Source organism: Brachyistius frenatus, unplaced genomic scaffold (genome assembly GCF_029030835.1).
Source record: "Brachyistius frenatus isolate BFR_SWC_R1_liver_20210118 unplaced genomic scaffold, ASM2903083v1 Contig_104, whole genome shotgun sequence".
NCBI lineage: Eukaryota > Metazoa > Chordata > Actinopteri > Embiotocidae > Brachyistius > Brachyistius frenatus.
The window spans coordinates 708,946-729,911 of NW_027210703.1; the positions used below are offsets into that span (position 1 = coordinate 708,946).

General features: G+C 41.4%; 2 protein-coding genes across 2 annotated transcripts in view; both read left to right on the forward strand.

Annotated features, from left to right (window-relative positions):
* Nucleotides 1-16,862, forward strand: part of ctsk (cathepsin K) — a 135,900-nt gene extending 119,038 nt beyond the window's left edge. The window contains exon 9 of the transcript XR_011311483.1: nucleotides 16,852-16,862. The gene's annotated coding sequence lies outside the window, so the exon portion shown is untranslated. The remainder of the gene's footprint in view (nucleotides 1-16,851) is intronic.
* lysmd1 (LysM, putative peptidoglycan-binding, domain containing 1) overlaps nucleotides 1-20,966 on the forward strand; it is a 112,482-nt gene that overhangs the window by 65,292 nt on the left and 26,224 nt on the right. The gene's annotated exons all lie outside the window — the stretch shown is intronic.

The window sequence follows — 20,966 nt, forward strand, 5'->3', positions numbered from 1 at the left end:
TGTGCAGTGGGTTTTTATAGTTATTTCACTGAAAACGGCTTTTACGAGAACGATGACGGGGAACCAAAACAGCGGGGCTGCAGGCCTGACACCTTAACAATGAGCTGAAACTGACTACTAAGCTATAAACACATTTGAAAGTGATAACAATCTGCAGCTTCATCATTTCACGAGTCGGCATTCTCTATGCCACTTTTTGATTTGAATTAAAAATCCACTTTGAAAAAGATTTTAACTGCAGGATGATGGGGTATTTTAAAACACTACATGTGTTGTTGTTGTTGTTTTTTACCTAAGTAGCAGCTTTTTATTTGGTAGCAGACATATCATGAGCGAAATAAGCAGTCAACACCATCGCTGAGCATTTCTGCTTGAGAACTACAGTAATTGCTATAGTGGGGGATGGGAAGGTGGAGATAGGACGCGGGGGCTGTTTGCCTATTCGTCGATTCATGCGCACTTAATGAAGGCCAAAGGTGTAAAATTGCATTTAAGCCCCTTTAGGGAAATTGGGAAGTCACAACGAAACACACGTTGTACACTTTTCACCGTGATCGTTCAGAGAGAATGCATTTATAAAACACAGTATTTTCAGAATTTGACTGTCAGCTGGACACCAAGCTGTAAAGCTTTCAGCAGGATTGCGATTTGCTCTGGTGTGCACACTCTCCGCAATGATGATTGATCACGTCGTTTCTCGGTAACATGTCAGCTGATTTAGAAAATAGGTTTCCGGGGCCTTTAACTGCTTTTTAAACTGTTTTTTGGGGGGGATTCAAACCAGAATTTTTCAGTTCATGTGCAGGTCAAAGACTTTAAGTGGTTCAGAAATCTCGAGATCTTTTTCTAAATTTGAAAAAAAAAACAACCTTGTCTTAAGTCAGGGCAGCAGTCACAGTCTCAGATTTGGAGGTGTGGATTTTCAGCCACTTCACGCTCATTCGTAAACCGCTCCAAGTCACAGTTCAATGAACCAAAGAGAGCTACATCGTCAGCAAAACAGTCGAGATGCATTTCTTATAAGACCTAAGTGTGCACACTTCACTCCTTGACTGCATCGAGAATCGAAAGTAAGAAACACACCCGGTGACACGGGACACCCCTACCCGACCCCCACACCCACGGAGAATTTGCATAAACCTCCTTTTTTTTTTTTTTTTTTTTTTTTAATATGGACACGCCGGATGGCTCGTGTATACGGCCATGCATGGTGCCCAATCTTTTCAGATTATCCCTAACAAAATACCCAAGGGAACTTGGTTAGTTGAGATATGAAGCATGTCAGCTACACACTGTATTTGAGGCTGGTGGACTGTTAATGGCGCTTCGATGAAAGCGCCAGGGTGGAGCGCCTGGTTGGGTACTGGCCCGTATCGGGGGAGGGATGGGGGTGGGGGGGGTGGGGGGTGGAGAGAAAGTACCTAAATGTTGCCACCAGTTACAGAGAACTGTAAACTGAAAACTGCAACTAAGACAAGTTCATTGACCGACACTGACCTCACTTTTCTGATTTAAATTTGACTGAATGCGACCGAGAATAGTGCAGCTGTAGCCTCAGGGCCTCGGCCGTGTCTGAGCTTGTTATTCTCAGAGATGTGCGTCTTCCTGCTAAGTCAAAAGATCCTCAGTCGGTCACGCAGCCTGTGTGGCTCTGTGACATGCACTTCCTTGAGTTTTTCTGGCAGTCAGGTCTCGAAACAATTCCACAACGTATCACAAGAGTTCCTCCTTAAAGCCGCCATCACTATACCAGCGCAGTTTCTTTCTCAATTTAAATAAGGACAAGTCGTCAAAATTACCCTGAAGCTGCAAAATTGGGTAAAAGCATTGATTTTCTAGAAAATTGGACGTAGCCTCCGGGGTCTGAAAAACGAGGCCTATGTTCGCTAAAGTCGCTCCTTCTTTCTGGCGGTTCATCTGCAAATAATCTGGTCATTAATTCGAAAAATAAGCTTGAGAAAGCCGTGGTTTTTTTTTTTTTTTTTTTGGGGGGGGGGGCGTGTCTGTTTGACTGACAGGATGCAGAATCGCCGGGTTTCCAATCAGATCGAGTCGGATCCCCCACTCGCACTCGAATATGGTCATCTCGGCCCTGAAACCGCTCCGAACTAGCAAGATGGCGCCGGCCAAAATCCGTACTGGGTAACGTCACCATTGGTTGCCGCTTCGGTAAAAGGCACATTTCTGCAAGCCTGGTCCCGTCAGACTATTTCTCACAGTTTCAACTTTCCGCTGTGTGAATGGATGGACCAATCAGTGACCAGCATTGGTGGTTACGTGCAATGACGTTGAAATCAAGAGGTTTTTTTTTTCTAAACATAGTTGTAGCGGCGGTACAGTTTTGCCGCATGATGATCGGTTAAAGCTGCTGCAATTGTTTCAAAATTAGCTCGAAGTCTATGCCCGGGAGGATGCAACAAATGGAAATGATCCCCGATGGAGCGTACCCAGACCCAAACATTCACGCAGCAACACCAGGCTACATTTAAACACCGGGAAAATAGCTTTTTTAAAAACTCCCCCGGTGTGTCACTGCAGCTGTCTGCGCAGCAGCTGACGGAGGAACAAGGCTTTGAAAAGCTGGATGACAACATGCGCTCTAAATAAAAGGCTCACATCACGAGTATTTGGGATTACACAACAAGTTAAAGACCACTTGCGTGAGTTCGTACCTGCCGTCTCATATCCCTTTAACCCGCATTTAGATGAGGAAGGGCTTTTGCGTCTGCTTCGATCCAGCACTTTATTTTTCGTTGGCTTTTAGCACACGCCGCACATAAAGTCAGCTGCTGATCACAAAGCAGCTACAGTGAAGAGGTCTGGCGTGAGGCGCAATAAAAATAGTGGTTAACATTTTTCACATTCCTACTTTAGCACGTCGCCCTTTTATCTTTGAGCACTAATTCGTATTTCGACTTCACGATGCCCCTATAAATGAGAAGTTATGGGATCATCAAAGCTGTCACGATTCATCCCGAAGGACTTTATTCGCGTCTGAGCCAAAGTCGATGTCAGTCTATTCTAACAGTAGCTGAATTTGACTTTACAAATGTCACCTTAATGGTGACACCAGTGGGAAAGTCATCGGATCACCGAGGACATTCGTACCAAATGGCAATCGATCAAAAGTCACGCAAGCAGCATGACTGAAAACCAGTGCCACTGGCTATTCGTTCAAATGTCTTAATTGCAAGACTAAGTTCTTGCTATGACTCTTTGTGTTGGGATGTCATTAGGTGTTAGACCGCTGTGATGTAACACTGGTTTTCGGACCAGATTGCCCCACATCTACCAACTATCTGTCCTCCGTGTCCTGATCCGGGTGTGAAACCAAAAAGGCTCGGCTCTCTCGCATCCGAGCAAACTGCGGCAGAACGAAAAGCAAAAGTCGCGTGACGCGGCGCTTTCATCCTCCCCAACGCTACGCCAGATATGTGGCACGTTGACGATGACCTCCTCGTCCACAGCACTGCTCGACCCCTCGTTGACTTCTTCTGGATCCGACTGAAAGCTGTGACACAACCAGCCCGTACTGACGATCGGCCCTTTGTTTCCACCGACCCGACCACTCCCTCTTTCTGCAGCCCGGCCTTCGTCATCTTTAAAAATACTTCATCTCACCAAATTGTCATTGTGTTTTGGCAGGAAACAAAGGCCGCACACCCACTGCAACTTCTAACAAAGAAACGAGCATTGCTAATCGTGGCTTCTTGTGCTGCAAGTGGCGCACGGCGCTGGAAATTCTTGCAAGGCCGCACGCATTAGTCGTTGCGGAGCGTCACCTGCCTGAGCTTGACGGCAAATCAAGCGATCGCACCGCATGTGAACATTTATGTGCATTAGTGCTTAGAAAAGTCAACTATTTGGTGTCTTTTAGGAAACACAGCGTTTGTTTTGGTTTGTTTTGACTCCCTATGGCACAGTTTTTCTAAGCACATTATTTGGATCAATACCAACAACCAAGCTGCAAAAACACACACACACACACACCTTTCTGCACACACCCCATTATTCATTTGTTCGAGGAACATTTCAAACATGACCACACCAAGTGCAATTTAGCGGCACAATCTATCGGCAAAGCTGTAAACACAAAAGAGAGATTAAACAGTGAAGCAGCGATCGCTGTGTTGATTTACAGTCATGTGTGTCTGCAGCACGCCCATGCCGGACGGGGAAGCTGACAAAACAAGAGTTCATTTTACAAACTAAGCAGTGTGCACGGTCAAGGTTGGTGGTGCTTCACAGGCATGGTCAGTTCGATAATTCAATGGGCGTGGCTGCACCAATTTAGATGCCAACAATTTAAATGAAAACACGTTGCATGTCCTTATCAATCTGGTCACATGGTTGTTTAATCTGTTTTGTTTTTCTCTACTCGTTTGAAATGAAAAGCTGGCTATTAAAACTAACTTGGATAGAAATGGAATGAGACCTCAAATGCACAATTGGTTTCTTACCAAAACAACTCGCTTTATAGAGTTTCACTTTATAAAGTGGTAACTCTAAGAGTTCAAATTTCACAGCATTTTTCCAAAGTGGTTGTTGAACTTACTGTATTTTCCGTGAAGCGATGTAATAACGTCCGTTTTGTTTTTTGTTTTTTCTTTGACTAGTTTGATGCAGTTTGAATGATCTTCCATTGGAATGAAGGTATTTCTGGAAGAAAGTCCAACAGCCTGATAAACTCTGCAACTACACGAGCGTCACTGTGCCGTCAACTCCTGCATCTTCCATCCATGGTCACGTGGTTATAAAACGGTGATTCTATGTATTGCATAAAGAAAGCATTGATATTTTAAGACTGCAACTTTCTGTTTGCCATTCATTGCGCGCATTATTTATATGTGGGTTTTGAGAGTGAACATGCACTTGAGTGTTGTGAGTTACTGCACTGTTGAAGAGTCGCTGTATTCTAATGAACCTTAGTGCTATCTTAGCATGCAAAATGCTTGAAACCCAAAGTGCTTTGGGTTTTGGTTTATCTGCCTCTTGGTTTTTTTCCATCTCCGTCCCACCACGATGGAAAGAAAGTGTCAGTTTGTTTGTGGTGTTCACAGCACTGAAAATTTGTATTTAAAACATTCAGCGGCAACTTGTCTTTCCAGAAACACTGTTGCCTGCTTACTCTGCATAATCTGTAGACCTTTATTATCAACAATTTTCTGTTCAGTGCGAATGAGGATTTAAGGTCGTGTTAAAACAACAACAACAACAAAAAAGTCAAAAGGGGGTGTTTTAAGAGGAAGAATTCAGAATTCTTAGTTTATTTTCTGAGTTTATTTTTGTGAAAAAAAATTCACTCAAATGATCCTCCATATTTTCTTGTTAACGAATTTTATTGCTCCTGTTTAACAGCAGAAAACAAACGCAGTGTATCAACCCCTGAACCAACAAACCAAACATTATAACCCTCAAGAGGATGAGATTTACTTCAAGACAGCCACATTAGACTGCATTAGTTTTAGCTCTGGTTTCCCCAATAAACAGAACGTAATATACGCTGACTTTGTGAAAATCATGGTTTTTTTTTTTTTTTTTTTAAAGTGATCTTCTTTGTGATTTCTTCTGATGACAAAGATGAAAAACAAGCTTTTAAATGCTGTCTGAAACTAGACTAATATGCTGCGTATCATTATTTTCAGTTTGTTGTGATATAAAGGAAGTGGTTGAATAATTTGGAGGTGATAACAAATTCTTGCAAGAAAGGTTTTCAACATTTTGGTTGCCTTAAATTTCACATCTGTGTAGGCGGGTGTTTCATTTTGGAATTAAAAAAAAACTCTTCAGCTCTTTGTTCTCGCGGATTCATCTATACAAATGCAAATGAGGAACTCTGACTTTACCATCATCCACCACGTTGTACACTTCTTACAAACATTCACTTATTTTTAAATCCCTCCCTGCTACGTCCTTAAGCTGTGATTTTGGAATCCGACATGTTGCCCAAAAGGCTTTTTCTGCAGCCTCAAATGCTTTCAACGCAACCGAAAGCCTGTGGGCGGGCGTGTTTTTTGGGGATTTTTTTTTTTCTCCTCTCCATACAGTTGTTGGATGCCTCTGGGGAGTCTGCTGGATTATGGAAGGGATTTCTGTTGGATTTCAGTGAAATAAAGACGACTGTATTTTTGTTTTTTTTTAAACCGCTGAAGAGCTCGCCTGTTGCGTCAACCAATCACAAAGCCTGCAGACATGACAGACCCTTAAGTGCTGTTTACATGCATTTTCAACAGTAGGCATCTCAAGACTGTAAGCTGTGTATAATAAGAGTGTTGCATCATTTAAGTGGAACCAAAATGTCTGTAAGGGAATGTCTTTTTTTCTTTTTTAAACAGCATTGGCCTACTTTGTTATCTAAATGAACAGCATTATACAACCATATGACGTCCTATGCGAAGCAGATGATGCCACCAGCTGACAAATATATGACAAAATGAAAGTAACAGTTGGAGCTCAATGCAAATGTCAGCAGCAGAATGCTAACATGCCAGTGTTAAGACAGTAATGTTTACTACCATTGTATATAAAAGTGGGCGTGGCTTCCGGGTCTGAAGAATGAGGCCGGTGTGGAAGTGACCTAAGCTGCAGTACCACCAAAGGCCACCGGAGGTTGGCTCTAAAAAGTCTCCGGCGCCATGCACTCCCGTTAGACTTGTCTCGTGAAATTCGAAGCCGATACATTTTTGTCTCCAGTTAATTCGGTGTTGTTAGCTAAAGTCGGTCCTTCTTATTGGTTGTCCGGCAGTCCACCTGTAAATAATCACATCATCAATTAGAAAATAAGCCATGTTTTTCGGGGGAGTGTCTGTTTGACTGACAGGCCTGTGGCGCCAGACCGGTTACGGCTATTGGTGGGCGGGACGTAGTATCGGCGGGTTCTCCAATCAGATTGAGTCAGATCCCATGGGGACACAAATGTCTACGCCAGATTTCATGGCAAATCATCCAATTACAGTCAGTAGATTTAAAAAAAAAAAAAAAAAAAAAAATTCTCCCTCTGGGACCGTTACTGACCACAGTCTGTTATTTTGTAAGTTTCATAACCGTCCGCGTTAGCGTCTCCGGGTGGGGGAAGACGTGGGGGGGGGGTCATCCGAGTTGTTTTGATTCCACATTAAATGCTGCATCAGTAGTCGGGAACATCTTGTTCTGAGCTGCAGCAGCGAAGGCAGATTCCTGCACGGAGCAGAAATAGCTGCTTGAAGAAGTACATGTCCGGACTTGTGAGCGCCTTACATAAGATCTGGACGTAATCCCGTCAGACGTGACCGGCCCTTGCAATAACACGGGGGGGGGGGGGAGGTACGGTACCCGAGATGGAAAAAGGGGGTCAGACGTTCTCGCCTGCACGCCGGGGCTTCGACTGATGACACACCACGGCAAGAGCGGGGCAGGGAGATCTGAAGAGGAGCCGCGGGGCGTCCTCGTCTCACACAGCTCTGCTTCGGTCGAACAGCATCATTACCGACGCAGCGCACGAGCCCACACTGTGCGTCCCACGGTTGCCTTCCCCGACTCCCATCAGTGACTCACGTTCTGTCAGCGCGTGTTGTTCGTAATGTCAACATCACCCTCCGTTCACACGGGTCACGACTTATGTAATTGCAAGTTCCCAAACTGTGGGGAAAGGTTTTAACTCGAGCGCGTGTCGTTATATTTTAGACTGTCGGTCTTTGTGTTTTATATCATCTGCTCCGTTTATTTATTTCCTCTTAACGGAAACTCAATACCTGTTACGTTTTACTCCGCATTTTATCCTACAAGACGAGAGAGAAATATTGTCGGTGCATACAGTCCTGCCGTGTGTTTCGCAATTTCCTTGGAAAAATATTTGCTGCACCGATTTAGTTGCACGTAAAACGTGATTTCCAGGAGAGGCGTTTGGGGCGTTTCATGCGGGGCGTACTTGCGGACGTGCGGACGTACGAGTGCACCGCGATTCCTTGAAAGGTGGACCACTGCAATTGTATGACACAAAAATTTTAAAAAAAGGAATTCATATGAATAATTTCATATATCACCTACGTAAACGGCGGCCAACTATTCTCTTTTTTGAAGGTTGCTTGTAAAAGCAGGTTTATTATCCTATAACAGAAGAACCCGATAAAAATTTGTAAAACTCAAAAAAAAAAAACTTGACATGATGCTGGATTTTAAATCTTAAGTGGGTTTTTTTTTTTGTTTTGCTTTTTTAGAAAGCCAATTTCAAACCAATTTCCTTTATTGAAGATGTACCAAATATCAGCATGTCGGTCTAAGAAATCCTCTGATGTCCCTGTCGGTGTATCGATCCCTCCCACACTCTGGTCCCACACCCACAGATTGAGAAACTCCCTTTACAGCAGAGATTTGGTGACACAGAGGTAACAATTTTTTTTTTTTTTTTTTTTTTTTAAGGAATTCTTGGAATTGTGTGAAACCGGGTGATGACTTCATGTCTCATCGGTGTGTAATTCATGAGAACATTGTGTCCTAGACAGTCTCTGTTTGACCAGATGACAAAACGACTACACATCTGAAGGCATGTCGGCACAAAGATAGAATTGGTCATCATGTTTATATTTGAATTCCTCCGGTTGTTAGGTGACACCAAAAGACTTAATGGTAGCAGTTACTGTGTGTCATTGGTATGTTTTTTTGTTGTTGTTGTTTTGGTTGTGATATCATGATGTTTCTATTATTGTTCTTTAAAGTGGGTTCACAGAGTTCTGTGTTGTCAAGTCTTAATCAATCTAAGCCTTCATCCTTGTTCGTATTCATCTTTCTCTGCCTTTTACCGAAAGACTCAATTGTTTACAGGAATCATAACAAACCATGTCTGACTTCTGCTTTGGTCCAAGGCTGCAGGGCTTCCCTGGGTATGTTCTGCTATTTGCATGACTTGAACTTGGATCAAGAACAATTTTTCTCTGCCACGCATGTTATCACTAGGTTTGTTTTGCCAGAGGGTTTCTGAACTGAATGGCTTTAAATTGTTTCTTTCAACTTCTCTCTTTCGCTCAGAATCAGTCTGCTTTGTTTAATCTGGTAAGAACCATCCCGCTGTAAAAATTAAAAAAAATAAAACTCCCCCGTCCTTCACTTTCCCGTATCCTTTTCCTTTATTACGCTAACGGATAATTTATCATCCGTCTGCGGCTTTTTAGATTTCACATCAATGAACCTGTCAGGTGTGTTGCAGGGGTTTTCCGTTTGTCTGCAGGGGTACCGTTTTGAAAATCGTTTCGCATGACATGCCTGAGGTGTGTCGATAATAGAAATACTGTTACCTAGATCCTGCATACACAAATAGATCAAAGTAAATAAAACAAACATTTTAAAGCAAAACCTTCACACCCACCAGCGATGTCACGGTGTTGTACTAACACACCCTGGAGCACACAACGCTCTTTAAAAAGGAAAAAGTCTATCCAGGCTTTTATATCCAGCAAATAGTTACTGAAGTATTTATAAATACATGCATGATGTCATCGGCATATCAATGAAGTTTGTAAAATGTATTTTGGATCGAGCTGGCTGGCCTAAATGAATGGAGAAAAGAATGGGACCAAATCATGACCCTTGAGGAACTCCGTATATAATTGGAGCTGTGTACTTGGAGTCGGACGCTGCAGTGTCTTGGCGATAAATATTAAGTGAACTAGTTTAAAGCAGAATCAGAGACATCTACCTATAGTGCAGAGGTCTATTAAAGAAAATTGACCAACAGACGTCGTGCAAAGGGGAAGAGCCCAACTTTCTACCTCCAATAATGTATTTTCATACTGTTCGTAATTATGTGGCTTTCTTTTTTGACCAATTATTTTGTCACAGAAGCTTTTAATAACAGCACCTTATTCGCAAAACTAGCTTGGATGCTAGCATAGAAGTATACTTTGCCTACTTCTGTCAAATTTGTTTTTAACCACCAAGATTTGAGTCCAAACCAGCTGTTCTTAAGTGCTGAGCAGTTGTCATTTGTTTTGTATCATGTTATTATGGGCAGCTGAGTTAAGTATTTATTTTTCTTTAAAATCTGCTTCATGCACTCCATCTTTACAACAGTGTTTGATTTGCGTTTACACCTGCTCCTACCTACCTGTTCGCTTACCTGTTACCTGGCCACCGTAGCAACCCCTTTCCATTATCATGAATGAATAAAAAAAAAAAAAAAGTGAAAAGCATTTGATATTTATATATTTCTTCAATTATCTCACTAGTAAGCAAAAAAAAAAAAAAAAAAACAAACTGAGATTTTAAATGGCTTTGCCTTTGATGGTTTAACTTAACAACAAATGTTTAGCCTTTTGAGAAATCCACTTTCTAACAAGTGTAATTTTGAATTTTGAATTTCAAGTGATACTTTTACAACCACTGCTTATCAAAACTCCAATCTTCTGCTGCACATTTGGGGCCCCGTATCCTCTCAAACCGTTAAAACGACGGTCCGTATCGCCTCCAGACTGCTCTCCCGTCGCCAGCATGTTTTCCTCTGTTCCAGCCCTCCCTGCCCCCCCTCCCCCCACGACCCCCCCTCCTCCCACAACCCCACCCCCCCACCCGCTCCGTCCCAGGCTGCGTGTGTGGCATGTGGTCTGGATTCCTGCCCAAGGACTATTCAGAGTGGGAGAACAAGGCCCCCCAGTGTGCTCTGTTTTGCACATTCCTCGGCCCTGACATCAGCCCTTCTGCAGGAAGGACGCTGCCTCAATAGAGAAATGGGCTGTGTGCGGGAAGAGGCCCCCGTGACCCCGGCAGTCTGGCCGGCGGACCCCGGCGGGGTGGGGGCCCCCGCCATCTCTGACAACAGAGCTCCCCTCAACAATGCAATCAAAGGGATGCTTTACATACCACATGTTGTTTTGTTGTATAAATTATATGGAGATGCCCAACGATCTTTAAGATGGATTATCCCCCCATGGACGGCTGGGGGGGAGGGGGGGGGCATATGGAAATTAAGGTCACATGCTGAATGTAAATATTATGCTTTGCAAAATTGCACCATGACGCCAACTGAAAACTGATGGCTTGTTTAGAGTTTTGATTTCTGGCCTGTTGCAATTTTCCATATATCAGAATGTGTCTTTATATCATTATATATATATATATAAACGAAATTCCTCCTCCCTAGTGTTGTTCTCTTCTCTCTTTCCCGCCCCTGTACTCTCTCCATGTGTCATTAATGATCCGCACCTGTGGGTCTGTGACCGTTCTGATTGGCTAATTTGAATCCGAGTGAGTCAATCAGCTGTGAGAGCCCTCTACAAAAGGACATCAAGCATGGTTTATTCTCTTTATTTCCTTTGAAGAAGAGTCTCTCAACACAGAGTAAACAGCTCATTCAAACAGTGGGGGGGGAAATGAAGATGTTTGTGAATTGACAAGGAGTTTATAGGGTATCCCGCGCGCTTTCACACGACTATGACTTGATTGGTTTGTGCCGTCACTGGAAGGGTTTCCTGTAAAGTCACTTTATGGGCAAAGGTTAGATCTTCCGATCGGGATAGAGACTCATTACACCAAATTATGTTTAAATAACTTCATTTATTTGGCACAAAAACTTTGTCCTGTCCACCATGTACATTACTTCAAGCACCAATGGATATTTTGGTCATATTTTTTTTATTTGTATTATTATTGTGCTTTTTGAAGATGATTACAATGAGCAACAATTAAATATACACAGTATTTTATGCCTTTTTCACAAAACTTAAAAAAAAAAAATATTCAATAGAAGATAAAAATAATGCAGTGGTAAAAGTTTAAAATTTGCTTTCCGTGAACTCAGCCAACAACCATGATGTGCTGAGTTTGGTCACCACAAATGAACGAAACATGCACTTTGCTTCTATAAATAAAGGTACATCGATTACATTCTAAAATCGAGGGATATAAGACAGTCCAAGTTTTCAGACAAAAGAAAAGATGACCTTGGTTTGGAATTCAAGGTTGTTTCATTCTTTTCCTCAGTACTTCTCAAATTAAATATTACGAACTCCAAAGTGCGTGGTTTTAAAGACAATACCCTCTACCTGAGTGACAACCAATTTAAAGCGTGTGTACTTGAGTCGAATGCTTTCTGCGGTGCTTCTTTTTTTTTGACTTCTTTTATTTCTGAACACAAAGCTGATGGCGTCTTCAGTTTTCGGTTTCTCGCCTGCTGTACATTTCAACTTGAAATTCTTTCCGCATGCAGTCATTCGATGAGGTTTTTCGGCTGGCGGCCAGCTTCTACCACCAGATGCAGCCTTGTGTCGGGTTTCCCGTAAGCAGAAGGCAAGACCAAATGTGTGTGTGTGTGTGTGTGTGTGTGTGTGTGTGTGTGTGTGTGTGTGTGTGTGTGTGTGTGTGTGTGTTTGTATTGTGTGTGTGTGTGTGTGTGTGTCTGTGTGGGAGGGCGAGTGGGGTGCCTGAAGAGAAATGAGGCATGGAAGCGTGGGAGGAGGAGACATCAAAGACGGGGGAAATCGGATCCCCTCTTTCGACAAAGCAGGCCAAAGGGTTCAGAGACAAAGGAAACGCTATCCGCCATGTGACCGTGAACACCATGCGTGCCTCCCCCCGTCTGGCTCCATTCAGCTTTTCACTCATTCAACTTTATCAGCCCCCCCCCACACACACACACACACACACACTGCCACAACAAGCACTTCGAAGTCACTGGAATCGTCCTTTAGAGTATTTTGCAGTTTGAGTGTTTATCTTAAGAGCGTTTTTTTCGTTGAGTCTGTTTTTGTTTTTTTGTTTTTTTTGGGGGGTGGGGGGGTGTAAGGACGAGTTTTGACGACATACAGTTTAGTTAAAGCCACTTTTTGGGGACTTTACCTGCCTTTTGAGGACAAAAAGCGTAAATCGGTCAATTTTAGGGCGAAGACTTGGTGAAAAGTCGTGGCAAGAACGAGGTTCGGGTCTCCAGAAAATGAATGTCCGACATCGTAAACGTCCCCTGACGTGACACAGCTCTCTCTTTGTGAGTGTGGATGTGTGTGTTGGGGGTTGTGATGATGTTTCTGTTGTAGCCTTTATTTTGTGAGCGCAGAATAAACCACAGCCCCCCTCGAAAAACTCCAAGAAAAACTGGCGTGGCGCTGCGGTTAATTTCATATTCATCACTCGGTTGTGCCCGTATATCTGTAAAATTCCTCTTCGAAAGTCTTTTTCTTTTCTTTTTTTTTAGCTTTCTTGTTGCGTTCCCTTAAGACAACAACTTCAACATTATTTACTTGTCTGTGACATTCGGGGTCCAGACGTGACTTTGCTGTCGTGACTTTGGTTCTCTTTCTGTGACTGCCGCTGACTGGGTAGCATGATAATGGTCCGTTTGCTTTGCTACAACAGCAGTTTACCAACTAGCCCTGTTGCAAGTAGTCACCAAGATACATTTCCCTGTGCCACTTTCAGAAATTAGAGGCCTTTATGCGTACCATACTTTTTTTTTTTTTTTTTATGCATTTAAATGATACTTTTTGGTTGTTATTATTGTCTTTTTCTTGATAAGTCATCTTTTTAGATATATTATGGTGTGACTTTTTAATTAAATTGGTAACTCCACATACGACGCATATAACAGACTTAATATGGCTGTATTGCGCAATCTGTTTCAGTACCCAACAATACGGCTGTCAAAGAAAACTTGGTGAATTTCAATTACATTTGTCAAACAGGGAGTTTGTTGAAACATCTTCCGCACTTCACCCATAAAGAAAAATCGTATTTGTCGTTTCACCAGAGTTGACACCATACTCCATCGTCGGTGAGCCTTTGCACAACAATCAGTCTCCCCACTAATGCAGTGAAACACAGGTGACGTGAAGTGAAACATCAAGAAAATGTTGTGTCTCAACATGTCAGCGATATCACGTCATCCAGCTGACTGTGGTCTCTCATGATACTCATTACGTTTACATTTCGCACCTCCACCAGAGGAACTATTGATGTGTTAACAGGTACTTGAGTAATGCACTCATTTTTTTCCCTATCACCGCATGTCTGGACGCTTCTGTTGCCTGTTCAGCGGGTTTACAGTCATTGTTTTCAACAGTCTTTCCAAAACAGAGACATAACACTAGAGGGGGGGGACAATCCGAATGCACAAAATTTGAATTTCTTGTTTAATGTCTAACGTTTTGGGGGTTTTTTTGCTTTCGTTTTTCATCGCTGAACACAGCTGTTTAAAAAGTAGGTTGATGTTCATGCACAGCAATGGCTGTCTCGAATTCACGTCATTCCGGTTTCTGAGTTTCTAAAACCTTTGAAACCAACTCTGCCACATAATTCGCTTGTCTATTGTCCGTCTATATTATCTGCACATCCCGAGCATTGTTGTCTGCAATTAAAAAAAAAAAAAAAAAATGCCATAGCTGGTAGGCGTCATCCTAGGCGCAACAGCTGATCCAACATGTTTGACCACACCTTTAAAGAGATGCTGGGTGTGAACAGAACAGTCAGCAACCCTTTAAGCCCTTGGGTAGTTTAAAAAAAAAAAAAAAAAGAAAAAGAAGTCACTACTGGCTCCACAACTGTGACGCCAAAATGAGTAACCTTGGGTTGTAAGGATGAAACGCTGGGAGATAAATACAACCTTATAGCCCCACTGCAGGAACCTGATGTAGAGGTTGAAAACTCGTCAAATCACTCCAACAATAGTTTTCTAATTTTGGCTTCAGAGCAACTCTTGATGCCAAGAAATGTGTTTTGCTGAAAAGCAAAGCAGAGTTTTTTTTTTTTTTTTTCCCTCTCTCTTTTATCTAACATTTTCGAACTCACACGCAGCACGCCGTTATCCAACTCTTAAACGGTCGCACCGGTTTCTCCCTGCAACAACTCACCTATTGCAAGATTAGAGTACGTTCTATGGATATGTTCTGAAATTCTTCAGCCAAAAATACATGAAAGTATGGAGAAATGTATTAAACATAGAAATTCCTACCAAACAACAAAAAAAAAAGATTGGCCCGGCTGCAAATCATAAATGCATTCAAGGACATAACTTTCTTGAGGCTTGAAGGCCTCGCACTGAAGCACGTTCCAGTCAAGGTGAGCAGGTTGTTCTGCTTTTCACTCCGGATGGACATATATGGAAGTTCTGGGTGTGTAAACTGGTTTCCGGCCCTATAGTAATTTAGAGTTGAGATAAGATGCCAAGATAAACTTTACTCTGCATTACGAGTGTAAAAATGCGTTTCTTTTATTGTTGTTGACTTCAGTGAGGAACAAACAATCTCACGCAGAGCACAGCAGGCAGTATTAATGATAAAAGCCATGGTGACTGTGTCTAAAGAGCACAGGCGTTAAAAGAGTACAACTTAACATTGACCAGCGACAGTATTAAAATGCTTCAGTACGTTCTACGTTTTGCATGCACAACATTAACTTGCAATAGAGTACTTTTACATATTTATTTATGTATTTACGGAGCAACATTAGCGTTCGTACGAAGTTTTTTGTTTTTTTCCTGTGTTTCTGTTCTCCCCATTTGAAAGGTGCAATAAGGGAGTTTTTGGCCACATGGGGGCAGCAAAACAAAGAAAAGCGCTAATTTTGAAACCTTTCGATATGGCACTCTTTCGTAAACAATTGCTTTTTTACACATCTTATGTAGCAGTATTATCATTACTGGCTGCTGGGCAAATATTCGCTCTCTTTTAGCTCTGTTTTTGGTCTCAAATCTACTCCCAAGGCAAAATATCTGGCTGCATAGCGACCCAGTATGTTGACTAACTGTATTTTTTTGGCTGCTTGGTGCTAAACAGATTGCGTACATAGGGTTTTAAAGCCATAATTGACGCAATGAAAGCTGTGAGACTCAACCAAAATAGTCCAATTGAAGACCTGAAGGTGAGAGTGAAACAAAAACATAAAAGGTGTGGGCCATAAAACCAAAACAATGATCCAAAAGGCACTAAAAAGCTCTATAGAGCTGAGAGGACCTGCAAAGTTGACATCACATATGTTGATTTTATTCATTGTTAATCCATAAATATTGACTAGAGAAGCTGCAAGTCAAAGATCTGAATACTTCTTCCACCTCGACAGCTCGATACTGCTTTATGTGCAATTGTAAAAGTTCCACAAATCAAGTCCTGCAATCCACCTTCGACCTTTCTCGTACAAATATCTGCCGTGGCCACGCATCGCCTCGCCCCGATAGCACTTATCATGTACTTTACCACGTTTAAATCTTTTAATCGGTTCACAGCCTGCAGAGACGATCGAGTGGGTGACACATCAATTCTTTAAAACGACCTTTTTTGGCTCTCGCACACAAACCAACTCATTTCGTTTTGTTTGAAAAATGGCCCTCCGAGTGATTAATACAGTAGATATCTACCTGTCTATCTGCATATCTTACGCCATTTAACTGTGAATGAGTAAGCAGCAGACCACTTCCTGTCAGATATGACGGCGCAACAATGCGTCGCGACCTTTACTCGAGCGCTCCTTTTCCTGAGCCACGCAGTTGTGATCGGCAGGCTTTTGGCGGAGCTTCACACCCGGTGGAAAGTTCCTCTCCTGGTTTTGTCAGATATTCGCCTAATGTTTGTTGCGCCAAATAGCACAAAGATCAAGTGAAGTAACTAAAGGGCAAGGCTCGTGTTTGCTGTCAACACACTGTAATGTACCCTTGCTGGGATCACGTAGCGCACGCGCACGCGCACGCGCACGCACACACACACACACACACACACACAAAGGACAGGCAAAGCAGCAGTGGGTTGCAGTGCACACAATACAAAGGCTTTTTGTTCCGCCTGCGACCAAATGTAAATTACCCCATCTAGCGGTGAAAAGGAGGAACTCCAACGTGATGCATTTTACAGGAATTCCGCCTCCCTCTCACCCTGTTTGACTGAATGAGGAAGTAGGTCTAAGTTTCAGTCCGGTATTCAGTTTCCAGCCTCAAGTTGCCTGCGAGAGGAAACAATAGCTGACGTGTGTGAGAGTAGTGCGTCGGCTGGAGGAAAGAACAGCTGCGGGTGTCCGTGATGGTTTAAAGGGTCGGAAGGATGAGAAAGAAGAAATGAAAAAAAAAAACATTATTATTGATGTTCGTTGTCAAAGGCAAATAGGAGGGGAAAGCCCTGTACACTTCCTGGTTAATCTGGAGGACACCGCCTCTCCTCCTCCTCCTCCTCCTCCTCCTCTCTCGAATTCAAATTGAAATTTGACTTACTGACATTACATAAGAATAGCATTTCCAAAAGCACCTCGTAAGGTGTTGACGTACTAAAGTTTCAGCATAATGATTTTTTTTTTTTTTTTTTTTTACATCTGCTATGAAAAAAAAACAACTTTTACTCAAAATGAAAGTTTTGACATTTTGGGAAATGCGCTCATGCTTTCTTGTTGGGAATTAGACGAGATCGTTGATGTGACCCGTGTTTAGTCATTTAGCATAAAGAGTGGAAACAAAGACGGCAAACCCTGCAAAATGGCAACGAAATGTACCTACCAACACCTCAAAAAACGAATTATTTAACGATCAAGTTCATTTAGTGGTTATTTTGTTCATCAAATTTGCAAATTGAAGTGAATTTTCCCTCTAAAACTGCTGCAAGAAGGCGTTTGCGCCGTAGAGCCAGATTATTTTAGATGTTTAGATTCCTATTTGACAGGCTCATTGTTTCCTTTTCTTTGTGCTGAGCTAAATTGCTAACCGGCTGCAGTTTCTCTGCAAAGAATGTTTGCAGGCGCCGCACAAATTTAGGTTACTAATAATATCTCTCTTTGTCTCTCTCTCTCTCAACTGGCTGCAAGAAATGTTCTCCCAACTCACTGTACGATTGTGGTTTAAAAGAAGATAAAGATTATCTCAGCATAGCATGTTAAGCATATTTCTCATATTTTATTTTATTTTTTTTAGCACAGATTGAGGTCATCGATGTAAGTGGAGAAGAATTCTCCCAAAATGTCAAACTACTAATTTTAAAAGAAGTCAGAGGAAGTTTTATTTCACAGATTTTTTTCCCCCTGAGGCTATGCTCGGGCACTTTTTCTGCTGAATTACATGATGGATTTTGTTTTGATCTGAGACCGTGTGACACTTTTTTTTTTGGGTTTTTGCGTTAGTTTCATTCCAGTAAAAAAAAAAAAAAAAAATAGTTGTGGTTTAGCAGGATGTTGCTCTGTACTGCTCTTTCACCAGAACTGACCAAGTCTGTTTTTTTCTGGGTTGCAAGTATTACATTGAGTCATAACGGTCCGATTGATGTCACTCAGACTATTTAAATCATGTGATTATGCGTTTCTACTCGGTCAGATGTCTCTGTGTTAAATATCATTCACGTTTCTGGTAGAATTTCCTTTTACTATTCCCAGCAGGTGATTGTGTATATATATATATATATATATTATTATTTTTTTGCAGTTTCTCTCCCAGTCTCGCTTTAACTTCTCTCAGATCTCCAAACTGGTTCCCTTTTTGGCTGACAGCGTCATTAAACTGGAAGCACCTACTCACACCTACAGAACCACAGTTCAAAAAAAACAAAACAACCATTGATCTAAAAGTTTGTTATGGAAATTCTGAGTTCTGGTTACGTTTTCTTTTGAACTGACTGTGAAGCCGAGAACATAAACAATTCAGGAAGTTTTTTCTTTTTTTTTCTTTTATTGATTGTGCGTCAGACTCAAAATGAGAGGCGGAAGCTGACCTTAAGGGGAACAACATATTTCATCACAACAATACGTTGATTAAACTGCTGCTGTAAAACAATTCGGATTTTATGGCACGTATTGATGGCATATTAAAAACATTTCCAGTGTCAGTTGACAGTATGGTATGACCATAAAAACATGCTATCCTAAATGTGACACGTTTCGCTCAAGCGTAAGCAGTTAAGTGTTGCATTGAGATGATGTGGTCATGCAATTTCATCAAACTTTACGAGAAAATAAAGAGGGAACTGAATTCGGAAGACAATTTCAGCCGAATGACACACATACAAAACCACAAACCATTTCTTTTTTAACTCAACTTGTCCATTTTCATTTAAAAAAACACAAAAAAAAACCTTATGGTTAATGTGGATATCCCCCAGACATCACTGTTGGCAGTTCTTTTATTTTTTTTTTTATAGGGACTATATACTTAGTAAGAAGTAGATCCAACAGGGGAAAAAAAAAAAAAAGCCCAGTTAAGATCTGGGGATTATCCAGAATGTTATTTTTGCAGAAACACGAAAGGAAAATTTTGTATTTTACATTCATGTTGCTGGAAAAGTCTTAGAGATAGATAAAAAAAAAAATAATGAAATGCCCAGTACCATTCAAACAATCTGCACGGTGTAAAGTGAGAATATGCATTCACGTTTTTAGTGTAATTCGAAGCCCGTCTGTTTCTGTGTTTTGAGTAAACTAACCCTTTAAGACCGTACCTTTTATTGACATAAAAGAAAAGGCTGCAGGTGCAATAGGTCGTCATCAGGACATTGGAAAGGAACATGCTGCACAACTCGTCATAACAGAACAACTGAACTCGAGCAGTGTGAGAACTCCGTTTTTCTTCTGTTCACACTCATATCGGGTTATGCAGATTACAGAAACTGTTTTGGATACAAACATGTATGAATTCTGAGCACAGCTTTGTTTTTTTTGGGGATTTGTTGTTGCCACTGGCATTTCTATGACAACACAATGCAATCGGATGGCTTTCAGCCGCCAGGTAAGCTTTGTGAAATGTACAGTATGTGAAATATTTGTCAGGGATCAAAGACGTAAATGGCTTCTTTTTTTTTTTTTTTTTTTTGGTTGCTTTGTAATGGTGAAAGTTTGTTTCCTGGGAGGACATAAATTAGTCTGCACCCATAAACCAAACGAGTGTAACCTGTATCGCTTTTGTCAATGAATCATTTATACATTTACAGAGTGTTTAACAGAGCGATTTGTGATTCATTCCTGCCAGAAAATGGGCCGGTGCATGTCTTGTTTTTCTCATGCAACAGTTTGGCTCGTGCGCAGCTCGAGGGCCAAACTCCGCAGGGCATCGCAGCGTCAAATTAGAAACACAAGAGGAAGAGTTGCCTTCTCGAAGGCAATGATTTCATAAGACCTTCAAAGCGGTTGTGTTTCCGTACAGTAGTCAGTGTCTATCTGCTGTCACCTAGTGGTGCTAAATGAGGATTGGTTTGTACTATAAATAAGAAACCCTAGAAAATGCTGAATATGATCCAAAAGATTGTGTGGTTTGAAAAATGTAAGATGATTTTTGGTAAATAACCTGTTGAATTTTTTTTTTTTTTTTTTTTTGAAAGAACAAAGCTGTGAAACCAGGAGTTTCCCTTTTCATGCGTCCTCTAACGAGCTGTTCAGGGGGAAGGAGGGAAAGAAAAAGGGAAATTACAAGTCAATCATTTTCCCTCCGGGGGGGAATTTGTTATCATGTGGTTCTCCTAAAATGATAAGATGAAAGAAAACACCAGTTACCATAAATCATGTGGTTACTGCAAAAGGATAAGACATTTCTGACAGAGCTATTTTTCACACACATGCTTCAGATTCAAAATGAAATGAAACAGTAACATGTGGCTCACACGGTCGTTAAGATGTTATGAAAGACAAAGTTGAGATACGGATCAAACCGAGCAATAAAGAGACATTAAAAAAAAAGTGGATGGCAGAGCAATTATCGTAAAATCTGAACAGCAAAAAGAGACATGAATCGTTTTGAGAATGGAAAAAAAAAATAATCCATTCCAAGTTTTTATGTAAAACGACCTAAAAAAAAAATACACTTTAGTAATGTATTAGCTATTAATTAGGCTACTAGAAAATGTCTGTATTGCCATTGAATAAAAAGTAATTAACTACATCAAAAAGAAGTCAACAGTTTAAAGAAGCATAGCTGCCAGTTCTTGATACTTCAAGAAATCCCATTGTGATATTTCTGGGTTTTTTTCAATTTTCTTTCATTCTTTTTTTTTTTTGGGGGGGGGTGGGGGGAATCGTAATTTGAGACTTATTTTTGTGTGAAGTAATTTAAAATCTTA